The sequence below is a fragment of the Chelonia mydas genome, chromosome 8 (genome assembly GCF_015237465.2).
Source record: "Chelonia mydas isolate rCheMyd1 chromosome 8, rCheMyd1.pri.v2, whole genome shotgun sequence".
In the NCBI taxonomy this organism is placed as follows: domain Eukaryota; kingdom Metazoa; phylum Chordata; order Testudines; family Cheloniidae; genus Chelonia; species Chelonia mydas.
This window is the reverse complement of record NC_057854.1, coordinates 70,450,994-70,465,605: the sequence shown is the minus strand read 5'-3', so window position 1 is coordinate 70,465,605 and position 14,612 is coordinate 70,450,994. Positions and strand designations below refer to the sequence as shown.

The 14,612-nt window shown below is 39.2% G+C and overlaps 1 protein-coding gene across 1 annotated transcript in view; it reads right to left on the bottom strand.

The window, feature by feature from the left end:
• Positions 1-14,293, bottom strand: part of DPYD (dihydropyrimidine dehydrogenase) — a 558,093-nt gene extending 543,800 nt beyond the window's left edge. The window contains exon 1 of the mRNA XM_043553083.1: positions 14,132-14,293. The gene's annotated coding sequence lies outside the window, so the exon portion shown is untranslated. The remainder of the gene's footprint in view (positions 1-14,131) is intronic.
• Positions 14,294-14,612: the final 319 nt, after the last annotated feature.

Here is a 14,612-nt window from a genome sequence, read left to right as displayed (position 1 = left end):
CTAATCAGTTGTTGTGCATCATTAACCCCAAGCTAAGTATGTTTGGAATTGCAACTAACATGTCCATGGTAAAAGCCATGCAACATATAATCTGTTTTTTACACAGGAATTATTCTTTTAATCAATTACTCAAGCCTCTAAAACTGCTACCCACAGCTTAAGTCATGGTTATTACTCTAGGTCCTGATTCAAAGTAAAATGTTCAACTTATTTCTTGGTCATTTTTCTAAATAAGCCATGTGTCAATATCTTTCAACCCTCATGTTTTTTAATATAGGATGTGATGACTAGAACACACACCTCTACTTCTTAACTAGACGATTTAACGTATAGGCAAACTAGGGACAATTAATGATTTTAAATCTTAGGTTTCCTGGACCTGCTCTAAACAGCAATATTTAATCCATCTGTTGTGGTTTGTTTTGGGTATGTAATTCCTTGTTTTCTAATATGTTTTATTTTACATGTTGATACAACGTTGGCATCATCATATACTTGGTTATATGTTTTACGTCACGACTTTAATTTTGGGGAGTTTGTTGCAGCACTGTGTACACATAAAGGTATAAAAATGTTAAAAAGCAATGTGTACCACACTATTTCAATATTATAATTAGGCTATGACCACCATTGGTGTATTTTTATAATGCAGTAATGATAGAGTAATTTTTGGCAAATGTCAGTCAAATATAGGTATATTTGCCTCAATGAATAATTTAATTATATATACAAAAATTGTAAACTGTTTTGATTTAGGTTTTGTCAACAAGTGTGGCCAACTTGGCAGGACCCAGATTAAAATTCAGAAGTTCATTAAGCGCAACACTGCAATGTTGATGTAGGTGTAACCATATTAAAGGCACAATGGTTTATAATGTAACAGTGTGTATTGTTTGGTTATCTGTGTTATAAATTGTTAAACAATCAATGCTGATATAAATAGGAAAAAAATCTGGTTCCAGCCCAAACAACATGGTGGTGGGGTAATCATCAAGATTATCACCCCTCCACAGGAGGCAGGAGTACAGGTATGGTCTGTACAATAGACAGGAATAGAATTGTTAATTTTTTTTTAATGTTTTGTTTGGGCATGCAATGCCCTTATAAAATTGTGTCACTCTGGTATTTGAGGGTTCACCACTCAGATGGCTTACCCCTCCAGTATGTAAACACACTTAGCAGCCCTTTGCCCAAGTGAACTCCTTTATGTTTGCAAGGTAAGTTGTTTGCCAAAAGGAGATCTAGAGGGCATGATGTAAACAGGCTGTCATACATTTATGAGCCAACTTGTCACACCCATTCAATTTCTTTGATTCAGGGAAGGCAAAAATGGCTTAATCCCCAATTTAAAATCCTATATTTTTCAAAGTGGGTAATAGCATTTCCCTTGAAGGTTAACACACCAGAAGCTTAACAGAGACAAATTAACATAGATTTTTTCTAGCTGAGGACTTTGATTTAAAAAAAAAAAAAAAAAAAGACACCAACTTTATTGGTTATGTATTTCAAAATTGTTTATAATATAATTTAAGGAAAGTTCCACTTTCCTTATCACCCACCATTTTTGGGAGGTAGTGAAAAGAATCAAATTAAAAGCTAGTAAATGCCTATGATATCAATTCCCCCAGGGTTGTACCAGGAAAGGGACATGTCCTTGCAGGTATCCTATAACAATTCAAGATCCTCAAAGGAAACAAGCCAAAACTGGCTCACAGCACAATATAACTGGCAGCATTTTTCCTCCACTGCAGCAGCCTTAATATCCTGACAGTTGGTTTGGTGAGGCACCTGGCCACTCAACCAAATACAGACTCTCAACTTCCAATATTTGACTGTCATGCGGAGGAAACAAATGGACTTTTATAGACCTCCAAACGGCGTGAACGCTAACATTGTTGTAACAGTGGTCTAGAGCCAATGGCAGCAGTCGGCTGTAAGAACACATTTTTGTGCGCTGATATTGTCCCTGGAACAGTGTGATCTCATTCTCAGATGGCAGTATACCTAATTTAGGGAAGACTGATAAACTCAATACCATCCCATGTTTTGGTTATCCCCTAGACTAATGGTGTCAGTTTATATATTTGAAAAGATAAGTACTTAAAAGGGGTCTCAATGGTTAAATCAGTTCCCCTGCTCCAGTAGTGTAATCAAGGGAATCAACCCCTAATAAGCCCTATCAAGTTATAAAGAACATAATAGGCAGAAGTGACCCTTGGCTATGAGCTCGTGAATGTAACCATGTCACCTTTGGTAACCTGGGAAAAGGTCTTTTCGCTAATCAACATCTCTGGGATGGGAGGTGGCTACACCTATACCCAGAGTGTTAATCAGTCACATTCAATTTATGCACATTCCTATTTTGTTAAGTGTGTTAATTTGGCATATTGGATTAATTCAATTCTTGTAAATACACCATGGTGACTTCTTTTCCTCTCACTTATCCTACCTTGTGAATAGGATTACTGCTTGTCAGCAATGAGTACGGTACATGAATCCTTTGTTCTGCATATGGTAAATGTGTTAAAACCATCACTAATATCCTCTTGATTTTAAAAATTAGAAGGTTCCTATTAAGGATTAGCAATTGCTAATTTGTACTGTTGACACTGTTTTCAAGAACATGGAACAGGAAAAGACACCTGTTTCAATGCTTGTCAACAATTATCATTAGGAGCAATTGGGAAATGGGGTTTGACACCACACCCTAATCAAGACTCATTTAATTAAAGTTGCATTGTGGAAAAAGCCATGTCTTAGCCAGGGCCTCTTTGCCTGCATTTGATCTAGATAAGAATATGTTCAACCGGTTGGCAGCTGCCCACTTAGTAGGTCACCTTGAAGACATCATCTACAAGGAATGCATCAATGTACTACTTCTGGTAGTAGATCACCAAAAGACCAAAACATGGAAAATTCCACCAGTGTCCTATTGCTCTGAAAATGTACTGATGCCCCTTTTCAGGTACAGCAGGTTTGTGATGGACACCACTGTGTGACCAAAAGGGTACTAACAGAACCAGTTGTCATGTTCTATCAAGGTAAGTAAGAGGCTCTTATGGAAAGGGTGATCTACAGTGGAGACTACCAATATTGCGTAGTGATCAACCATCAGAGGTACTTTATGGTCAATTTGAGTGCAAGGCTGCAAACTCAAAATTGTTATACCCCAAAAGCACATATTGACTGAGCATGTGGCAATTCCCCCTGTATCTGCATTGTGTTGTGTTATGTGAAAATCAGGAGTTTAAACAAAGGGTAAGGCTCTAAATTTATGTGAGCAGGTTTATTAACAATCACCCTATCAAGCAGAGCGGAGAAGGAGAAGACTTGTAGCCTATAGGTGTAGGTATTTGCTAGGTAAGGTAGCAAAGCAGTGTGCTTACAGGCCTGAGGCCTGTAAGACAATAGTTTAGCTAAGCTAGGCATATAAGGCCCAATAGCCTTCCTATACAAACTTAACCAGGAGTAACCCCAGATCAGAGAATGCTGTAGCAACTAAATTGCTAATAGGCAACCACAACATTTTAGTCTATAGCAGATTGGGATATTTTAAGTTGGGAACAACCACAGATGTCTGACCATACGAGTGGCATAATAGCAGACATATATTCTGTAATGCTGAAGTAAAGAGGCCTACTAACCTATGGGAGGAGGGCACCCCAGCATTAGTAGGGTGAGGAAATACAAATAAGAAAAAAGGGCAGAAACTGCTATTGAAGTATGCATTGGTATAGTGGCATCAGCACACCAAAGTATAAAGGTTGTACTTCAGCCTGCGTGCTTAAGAGAGGAGAAGGGATGTAGCTCTTGGGTGGTGCCAGGATGAGGAAGATAATGGCTAACGTTTCATGAGGGTGAGAGTATATGGCTATTCAGACATACATTCAATATGATTTCTACCTACCCTGCTGCACTGCAGTATTTGTAACTCTGCTGACTATATTAATAAAACTATTACAAATACAGAAGGTTTTTTTCCTAAGTCTGAGCGTTAGGAACCCTGACATGCACGGTTGTAACTGAGCAGTAATTCCAAAACTGGGCCTGATCTTGCAACAAGAACCTATCAAACCTCATGTTGGTAACTGGGAATTCTTAGGTAATCAATATAATTAATACAGAATCCATAGGTCAGGCAACATGTGCGAGCTCCATTTCTTGGACTCTTTATTCCCTGTTTCAGAAGTATCACATGAAAATACTTGCTGATTACAATCATCCAAACCAATTACAGCAAAGCATGTACTATGTTGGCACAAAAATCAGAAATACTTATAAATAATAATGAAATACTTCTGAATGTTGGAGATAACTAATACTGACATGTAACTGGCTGAGTTGTCTCTTGTTCCACCTATTGTAGTGTTTTCCAGTTCTGTTTATGCCTGATCTACAAGAGGTTGGACAGCATCGGTATTTTGGCTGTGGACATGCATCCTCCCTGCAACTAATTTTTCTAGGGAATCTTCTCATGCCTATGAAGTTATGAATTGAGTAGCTAGTCTGTGCCCAAGTTTTACAATTGTTTGATTCATACGCTTCTGAGTGAGCTGGTAGCAACCTCTATTTTTAAGTTGCCTAACTTAAAAAAAGATTAAGTACTAACACCTCCATTATTTGCAGCAGGGCTTTGAAGCACGGATAAAGCCTTGGGACTAGAGCCATGCCATTCACTTGTCCCAGAAGTCAGGCTTAGTTTAGTTATGAACTTTTAAAAAATTGCTATTCCCCTTCCGTTGCTTATGCTGATCAGGTAATATTTGGCAGCATGCAATTACTAATTTGATGCATGAACATTCTAAAGAACCAGGCTCATACTGCCAATGCAGCAGCACCACCACACTACTGGGAATGCCTGGGAGCTGTTGGAGCAGCTGTAGCTGAGGCAGGGCTGCACCTGGCTTCCCCTAATCCAGCAAGTAGGCCCTAGCAACCCATCCCCAACTCTCTGATAACAGGCTTTTCCTGTTGCCAAGCCAATGTACTTAGTTCAAATGGTAGAGGTAAGTGCCAAAATTTCAAGGTTCAAATCCTGCTGATCGTGGGGTTATTACTGTTACTCAAAGGAAAAAGATGAACACAAATTCTATTAAAAAGACTGAGGAAATTTCAACCTGAATGTTGTATTTTTGTATGTAGAGTCAATTACTCAAAAGATTAAGAAATGCCAGATTTAAGAATGCCAGTACCATCTTAATTCATCTCCCTTGTGCTTATAACATTGTGCTATAGCCTTTAACCATATGCTCCCTTTTATTGGCATAGATCCCCTGCCTGCTTCATTGCTCATGATGGACAAACAAGGAGCAGAATTAAAGTTACATGTACAGCCTTAAATTTGGCATTTTGTAACTTTAGGCTGCCGAGTCGTGCACTCAAATAACATTTTAATGTAGGTTTTGTTCTGTTTGTTTTTTAAGTTGGTGACTTAACAGTAAATTGGCCAAATTCAGTGGTGGGTCCCAGAAAGTCTGGAGGGATTCCAAGTTGGTAAAATGTACACATTCTTCTGAGTGCCTCAGTATTTGTTGTCCCCCAGATTTACTTGCTCCTCCTACTCCTTATCTCTAAATTTGGCCCACTGAGTGCCACATACACTTCCTTGGACTCATTTGACTGATCTACTGAGGGGCCAAAAGAGGAGAATAGAAAGAAAAGCAGCTAACTGAAGGATATAAGAATGTGTAGTCTGCCCTACTCTTTAATTTACACATTCTTCTGGTTCCTGGGCATCTCAGCATTTGTCTAGACAAAGTTACTACACAGCAAACTAGGGTGTAAAGATACACTGCAACTTTTGCTGGCTGCCTCCATAGTCCATACTCACTGCTACAGATGGCATGTGCAGATCGATGTAAATTCTAACACTGCCCAATATTGGACTTCACCTACAAATGGAATTATTGTTGAAAAATAGCAACAAGAACTGGGACTTGCTATGAAAGGTCTATTGAAATGGTTATCGGTTCTGAAAGCTCCTTGGAACTAATCATGTGTTAATTGGATTTCTCTGTTCACGTAAGAGCATGGACCATAAGATCTAGATTCCCACTCTGTAGGACAAGTCTCTTCCAGAGCAAACTGGAGGCTGCAGCTCCACTGTCTGCCACCACACCAACTCTGCTGTTTCCTGTGCTGGAATCCCTCCCTCTGGTGGTGTCAACAGGGAGAGATAGAGGGAATGTGCTGGGGGAAGTCTCAATATTGATGCAAAATTAACATTGTTTTAATTTACTCTTTATATCATTAGGTGTTCAGATTTAATAACAGTGGAGACAAGTTTAAGAACTCTTTCTACATACTTGTAGATACACGGTGCTTGGAGAATAGCTGCTTATATTTGTTTTTAGTTGCTGGTTTTATTTAATAATATTCAGCATAATTAAAGAAATTTAGAAAAATTTCCACCTTTTCCTAATATGTGACAAGCCCAAGAAGCTTCAAGGAGATTACTTCCTCCTTGTCTGTATATCTTTATTTATAACCCCCAGGTCCAAATGCAGACTCAAATGCAGTTTTATAACTTCCATATTGTTGTAATATTCTACATAGCTTATTTCATGTAATGTTAGTTATTGTATCGAGTGTTTGGGATGAGTTTTTACTTGGGAGTAAAGTTACTTCAGATTGCCTTTTTATCAAACAGTTTGTGTGATTACAAACATCCAACAAGAGAGTCCCTCAGCCTCCTCCCCATTGTTAATGACTATGGGAATATTGTTTTTCCTAGGATTTCAAAACAGAAGCGTTAGAAGGCATATGTAGTCATCTGGTTTGTCAAGGCCACAAAAAAAATAAGCCAGAGGCCTCCTCCTTCCCCCTTTACAGAAAGAGGGACTTCAGTTTTAAACTAATACACAAAGAATTCTAGGAGCATATTAGAAACATTTATACACATTTTGGCCTTCCTGTCATTTAAGGACCACATGTATAGTGGGGAAATGTTTGTTTATTCCTTAAGTGCTTAGAAATGGTGTAAACTTTTAAATGTTTGTTTAAATAAAAATTTGTAAATACAAACCTTATTATAAGTGCCTGATACCATTGCCATATAAATAGTAAGATGTTTTATGTATTAATATAGCATCAAAATAACCAGTTACTAGATTAAGTCCCCATTAATTATATAATATTGTAATTAATTGGGTAACTTATCTGGTAGTCCTTCAAGGGAACAAGAACTCTCTCCAAGAATTGAGACAGTATCTGAAGTCTATCTAAGCTAAAGACAAATTATATAAAGTCTTTATTTTAAAGTAAGGATATTTGGATTTAAAAACAGAATTTCAACTCTTATTCAGTCCTAATAAAAATAAAGGAATCTCTCAAATGATGGGCTAAATACGAGTTCAAAATGGTAAGGGTTGTTGAGACAGTTCCACCCATAAGAAGACTGACAAATACCACCGTTGCATGTGCAAAGAGATTACATTTTCATGAGCTGATGTTACCAGGACTATTCCAGGACAGTTTTAAACCAATGAAAGTGTGACAGCAACAAATATTTACATTCAGCCAAGCATGAAGGAGTGTGTCTTTCACCGCCCTCCAGTCAAGCTATGGAAGGAGTCGAGTATAAATCTCTGAATTAAGCAAGCAGCACAATACTCCCATCTCTTCACTTCCAGCTGCATTCCCGTTTCACTTTCATCTCAGCCTATCATCTCATCTCTTTCAAGCAAGCAAAGAGTGACAAGACAAGAGAGCTACAATAAAGCATTAAGCAGCCGCCAAAATTTATGTTGCCATCACCCTTTGGGATGAGCTGCACCAGGTGTGTGTAGCCCATCCACTGACCTCCACAGATGAAGTTATGTCCTGCTTTTGCAGTGTTACTTTTCCACAGGCTCTCAGAGCACGTGGCACAGGTCTAGCCTTTGGGAATGGTTTGCCCAACACAACCAGCCTCATTATTATGCCCATTACCAAACTCATGTCTGTACTAAACACAGATTTGCATTTTTCTTTCTATTCCTCCCAATGTCAGTCATGTGATGTACCACACTCCAATCCAATTTATTCTCACATAGCCAGTTTCTGCCATCAGCGGGGGGCCATTTTCTTCAATTATAAATGTATCTTAATTGTTAAATCAATTTGTAAGTTACAGTGACAGGAAATCTTCATATAATTCTGTAAAACGTTTCACCGCAGGAAGCATATTTTGTACACCCCTTCAGAAACCACAGACTTGGCCACTCCTGTATCTATTTCCATTTTCAATATTACATCATTTACTTTTACATTAAGATAATATGGGGGAAGGGGACAAGTTGTATGTTCATTTTCCATCATGTACTATCTCACACATCCTTTCATCCAGGGCTCTGAAGCAGGTTGTCCCAACTCCTCCAGCCATGTAACTAGTTCAGTGGCTCGAGTTGTAGGCACTGAGGGCTTCTTCTCAGCATATCCTTTGTGCACTGTGGCAAGCCTGGTGTGGCATCGCCTCTTATTGCACTTTTACTCCCATGCATTAAAGCAATGCTGCTCGTGATAGTGTGATGTCCGTAAACAGCAGAAACACAGCTCCCACCACAATCCAGAGAGACCCAATGATCTGCGTAATCATCCTTTTCACCTGCCTGCTGATGCCTTTCTTCCCAGACACACCACAGAGAGGTCAGTTTATTTTCAATTTTTGGCACCTCTCTTTGTGGATTTAAAGAGCAGTGTGCACAGCTCCCTCTAGTGGCACTTCCTTGTTGTATGTAACATTCAGTCACCACTTAATTCATGGAAATTTACTCCAAAAGACAAATTGGTTTAGTTTACTGCACAAGACCACCAGGTTCTTGGGGTAAAGAAGCTGGTTTTTGTTTTTTTAATAAAAGCACAGTACATGTGGTTTTAGCCACCAGGGTTAGGAATACAACCCTTTATCTATCAGTCTCTAACATTTTTATGAAAGCACGGCTTAAATCTAAGTATGTTGCAAAAACCTCCCTGTTCCATTAAATTGGAGGAGGCAGTCCATATTGCCATGCGTAGCCATTTTATAAATGTACTCTTAAAATATCCCATCCTTGTCACTAGTTGTTACGTTCACAGCATATAAACAGATGTTAGATAAACATAAAAGGTTATTTCTTAAGATCCAGAGCCTTAACACACATGAATCAAAGAGAGAGAAAGCAGGCTGCTCCCAAGGCGGACACATAACTCACTACATCTTGCTTCAGGCTGGCTCTTCCTGTGCCAGGAAACCCCCTTATAAGGTAACAATTTAAGTTTGTAAAATTTAAGAATTTTTAGTACACTAAAGAATTACATTTAAAGTTTCCTTGTAATAATTTGAGTGGGATATTGAAATGTAAGTGAAGTACAGTTTTGTAAATAAGTAACAGCTTCTCTTGTTAAACAGGAAAATGGTTTAGACTATGTATTCCTGGAAAGGACACACACTAGCCTTGAAAAAGAAATAGATTCAATTTGAATTTAAAAATATTCATTAGAGCTCCTTGATTGGCTTCTTTCGAGTAACTGAATTTAAATATTTTCTTTGGTTTCATGAGGATTAGTTAAGATCACTCGCCTTTGCCTATTTATAAACTGTTTCAGTTATCCATATTAACTGAAACAGGACTTTCCAACCATTAAACAAGATTCCTTTACCCATCCATAACCTTTTGCATTCTCTATGATACAATAAACCAGGACTTACTACTAATTTTGAAAATAAAATACCTTTGACCTTGACTCATTTTAGAAAGGAGTGCCCCCATCAGAGGTAGGCCCACTCAAAAGTGTAATCTATGTTAAAAGATCTCTACAGAGACACATACAGGAGATTGTAACAGAAGTAACCAGGTTTTATTACACGTGTTTTGTTAAATTTCTTTCTTTAAGAAGATAGTCCTATTTAGTTGTGATGACTTTACTTGTGGCATCTAAGGCATGGCAAAGATCCCCAAGTAACTAAGTGGGAGTCAAATCCCTCAAAGGGTACAGAGAGACCATTAAGATTAGAGAAACAAGAAATGTTAGGTCAAGTTTATACATTTTCAGTGATTTTTGGAATAAAATTTGGCATTCAACATCCTTTCTACCCTACAGGGCATGACGGGAAGTGGAATGTAGTGAGGCTCTGTTATACTGGATTTCTAGTGGAATAAGGTCCTTGAAGGATTGAAGGGGGGGGGGAAAAATAAAAATCAAGGAGCTGTGCATGGTCCCTTCACAGATCTCCTCCATGAGTTTAAAGTGAGAGCTATCATAAAGTAGTCCAGACAATAGTGATTCTGGGAAAAAAAAAAAAAATCTAGCAGTCAGTATTGCCTCACAGTGGTGTACGAGTAGTTGTGTGACTCCTATCTCCGACTAATTCCAACAAGTAACTAAATCCTTGTGCATCTCTTCATAAATTTAGAAGTAAGTGTGTGATTTAAGTTTCCATTAGCAAATGTTCAGCCTAAATCTGCATTGCAAATCTGCCCCTTTACAGTGGGATTTTGCAGTGGTCTCCAGAGAAGGTAGCTATGCAGAATAACCCACTACATCCTGCAGTACATAAGCACAACAGGGTGTGTTGTAGATGGAACTATAAATTCCTCTTTTTGGGGAGGAGGCAGGATGGTAAATACAAACCCTTACCGTTTCTTTGATATGGCTTTTGTGCTTTACAATTCCATACCCAAATAAAAAAAAAAGTAAAGTCACATAAAATGGCCACCCTGTGAGCTTTGATAAGTATCCAAATTCATTTTAAACTAAAATGAACTGCTGTTTAGTGAGTCCACTAATTTATTCCAGCCATCTGTAGCAGTGTAAACAAAAGCCTTTCTCCAAAAATGCTTCATACTTTTTAGATGTAGCATGGACTAAAAACTTCAATATGATCATCATGAACATGAGGGAAGAGAACCCACATATTTTCACACCACAAACATCTTTGACAGTGGTCATCACACAACTCAGAGGTATTAAAAAGTAAAGCATTCTTCTGGCATAGTGTAATGTTTTCTATTTAAATGCCACCAAATGTTTCTTCTAAGATATTGTGGTAGGTGGAAAGATTTGGCACTCAATTCTTTCTGTCCATGGTAATGACATATTTTAGGCAAATCCTATGTTGCTGAGTTTGAGTCTAAGTACTAGGTTCATACTGCTTGTATTGACTTACTAGAAGACTGTCCTCCATGCACACCTCTGTCAAATTGTCCATCTGCAGTTCGACACTTTCCTTCTCCCTGCCCTACCCCGCGACATGCTGTGGTCGCTATGTTGCTAGAATATAGGTAGAGAGGATGTATTGCATGCATGTGTGTAAACAGAAACTCCCACAAAGCCTGATTATTCAAAGGTACTGAGCACCTGCAGATCCTTTCTATGTACATGGTAATTGAGTATGCTGAGCATCCCTGCAAATCAGCCCCAACATACTGTATATGTATGAAAAATATATTGGGCCTCATTTTAGAGATGCTAAGGAATAATAACCCAGTTACGCTGGGGCAAATCCCTTCTGTGGATTTTTCTCTATGGAAGGACCATGTCACCATTTCAAGTCACTGAGTTTCCACAGAGTTACCCCATCAGGGGTGAAGTAGTTTGCCCTCTTCTCTCAACACCTTGTAGAACAAGCAGAAGACGTGACCTTCCAAACTGACCAATTTCTGGTCTCCATAGGAAAAGTCTCATGGATTTTGGAAGAGTCATGTAGGGTTGTTCCATTCACACAAAGACTGAGTGCATCTGTGCTACTTCTACAGCCCCTGTGGCAACATGCCTCCCCCCCGCCCCCCCCAAGGGCTTGCATGAGCTCCACTTTGGGAGCTGGTTTCAGTGTCTGTGTGGGGTAGGGTGCGCGGGTGGGGAGAGAAAATAAGAGTGTGTTGGAGAATGAGGACCTTATTAGATCTATAAAAGGGCTTTCAGGTTTCAAGTGACATGCAGCTTTGAAAACTAGCTACCCACTCCCATGACTGTGGTGCCCCAACCATGCAGAACAAGCTTCCGTTAAGTTATGCTCTAGTCTTATTAGAGAAGCAGATGCAATACATCCTTGATTAGGTAACAACTGGAACATTTATTCTGGTAAATATTCAGAGGTGATGCCCTGCCTAGCTCATGGCTGCCCAGAATAAGCTACCTGTCTCTTCTGATCCAGAGGGAAGCACAGAGGGAGGTCAAAGAGGTCTGCCTCTTTCAGAGCCTGACACCTCATATACCATCTACAACAGATCACTATACGTAATAGGTCATGCAATGAGACACTGTTGGAAAAAGCCCTTAGGACAAGAAAGTGCTCTAAGGTCCTTAATTTAGGACTACGTAAGTTATTGTCACTGGTTTGGCAGCCAGCGACTGGAAAGAGGAACCTGTTGGAGGGAAATTGAAGCCAGCCCTCCCCTGTGCTTGAGCAGGGGAAAGCAAAGCAAGTTCAACACAGGTGGAAGTGGTAAAAATAGAGGTATTTAGCCACCTAAAGATGCAGATAAGCACTTCAGGTTAGGCACTTTGGAGGGCACCTAGTGGGATGTATCTGCTTCTTTAGGAATCTAATTACCTTTGAAAATCTGATCCACCATGGTTCCACTGCAAGCCTGCCTCCTCCCCAGAACCCATGTCTGCCTCTGCATATGAATTCCATTTGGAAACCTGTAGGAATTTTGGAGAAAGATAGGAAGGGGGAAGGGTTGAGGAATAGCCACTCCATGGACTGCTTCCCTAGGAAATTTACTGTTGCTAGAATCAATTTAGCTATCCATTCCTGCTGGCTGTAATGGAGGAATATTAGAGCAGGACTCCTTCAGAGTCCCCTGGCATATACAGCCTCTAAGATCATAACATGCACACTGAAGTGGACATTAAAAATGAAGTTACTTATATATAGGTGCATATGTATGATGGGTGGAATGCCTATTCTCATTAACATAAACCCACAAAACCTATTGTGTCGTAGAAATCAGCATGCATACAAAGCATTTAAAATGCTTATATTTGCGCTAATAAAAACAGAATTAGAAGTATCTGGAAAAGGCCCACTGGGCTCTCAGCCTTATCCATAGGCTCTACTAGGAACTTTACCTATAATAAAGGAGGGCAGCATTTGAATAGAGATCTCAGGTACACAATTCCTGCTGATGACTATAAGAGCTAAGAGCAGAATTTAGTGCTGAACCTCTTAAAAAGAGTTTTCATTTGTTTTGCTATATCAAAAAAGAAGAAGTTTCTCTTCTCGCCAGCTGTCAGGAAATATTCTCTTCTTAGGAGAAAAGAGTTAATATTCTAACAGTAGAAACTTATTCCTCTGTGCTGTCTGTATGTTGGAAATTCATATTTTGCTTAGTAATCAGAGTTTAATTATTGTTCAAGAAAATCTGTGTGACCAGACCCACTGACAAATGTTAAGATGTGCAAGAAGAATAGGCTATGCTCTGATGTGCACATGTAACTCCTATTAATACTAACAGACAGTTGCCATGAAGGGGAGAATATATCTTATGCCTTAAACTACATCTTTTTAATACCTTACAGAAATTCACGTTTTGAAACAATTCTCTTATGCACTGCAATTGTCAATCAAGTAACAGCAATTCTAATACATTCATCTGAATCCAGCATTTGAGGAGCTTGAAGAATTGGAATCTAAACAGCAGCCTCTTTTTGACAGGACCAGCTGGAGTTCTATTTCTAATTTGCTGTGAAGAATTAAGTGGTTGAACCCCATACCCCAGAGTATTTGACACAGAAGTCAACTGACTCTTGCAGTCCCATCACTTGAAAAGTTGCCCCCTAATTTACTCAGTTTATTAGTTTCTGCTCCTGAGAAGACTAAATAGTGGGCGTCTCAATTAAAAACTTCATGGTTCTACAATGCCACAATTATGTCTGATTTTAAAGACATGGGAAGAGGAGCATTGTTGGAATACCGGATCACTCCAAAGGCTAGTAATGGGACATGAAGCTTCCTTTCTGGCTCACCAGTTCAAATCTAGTCCTGTGGAGATTACCTATTTGATGGCTGCTCAATACCCTAGTTGGTATTTCACTCCAGTCCCTAGTGGGCAAGTATCCACACATGATAGGAACCAGCCCTTTCACTGAACAGGGGAAAGCAGCAATAAGTTACAATCCATTTTTATGTTATTTCACCCTTTCCCAATAATGAACAATTGGAATTTACCTGTGAAGAAAGGTAGTGAAGCACCTCCACAGCAGATAGGCCCTTAGCAGTGTGGTGCCCAGAAAGCAAATGGGAAAAGTAGGAAGACAAAACCTAAATGAGGTTTTCCATAGAGCAGCAGCTTTAGGAAAGGAGTTGTTTCGGATTTGCTTGCCATTGGCCAGGTAACTCTTACTTTCCCAGGAGGGAGCTGCTCTCTAGTAGGCTGCCTGGAAGCCAGCTGACCTCTTTTCACCCAAGTTCTACAAGAGCTGGTCAGGAAGAACATGCAGGAAATGAAGGAAAGCTGTTAGAAGATATACCTATAAACTACATTCAGCTTCATCCAAGGACTAGGGGATATAGAAGGAAAAAGGACAGTGAGGTTCTTTCCTAACGGAAGTTTGGATAACTGATGCTCATATATATAATAGCAATACTTGTTCTCCAAGTGTGAGTGTCCTTGGTGTACTAACAGTCTAAAATCAGCTGATTTAGTCTA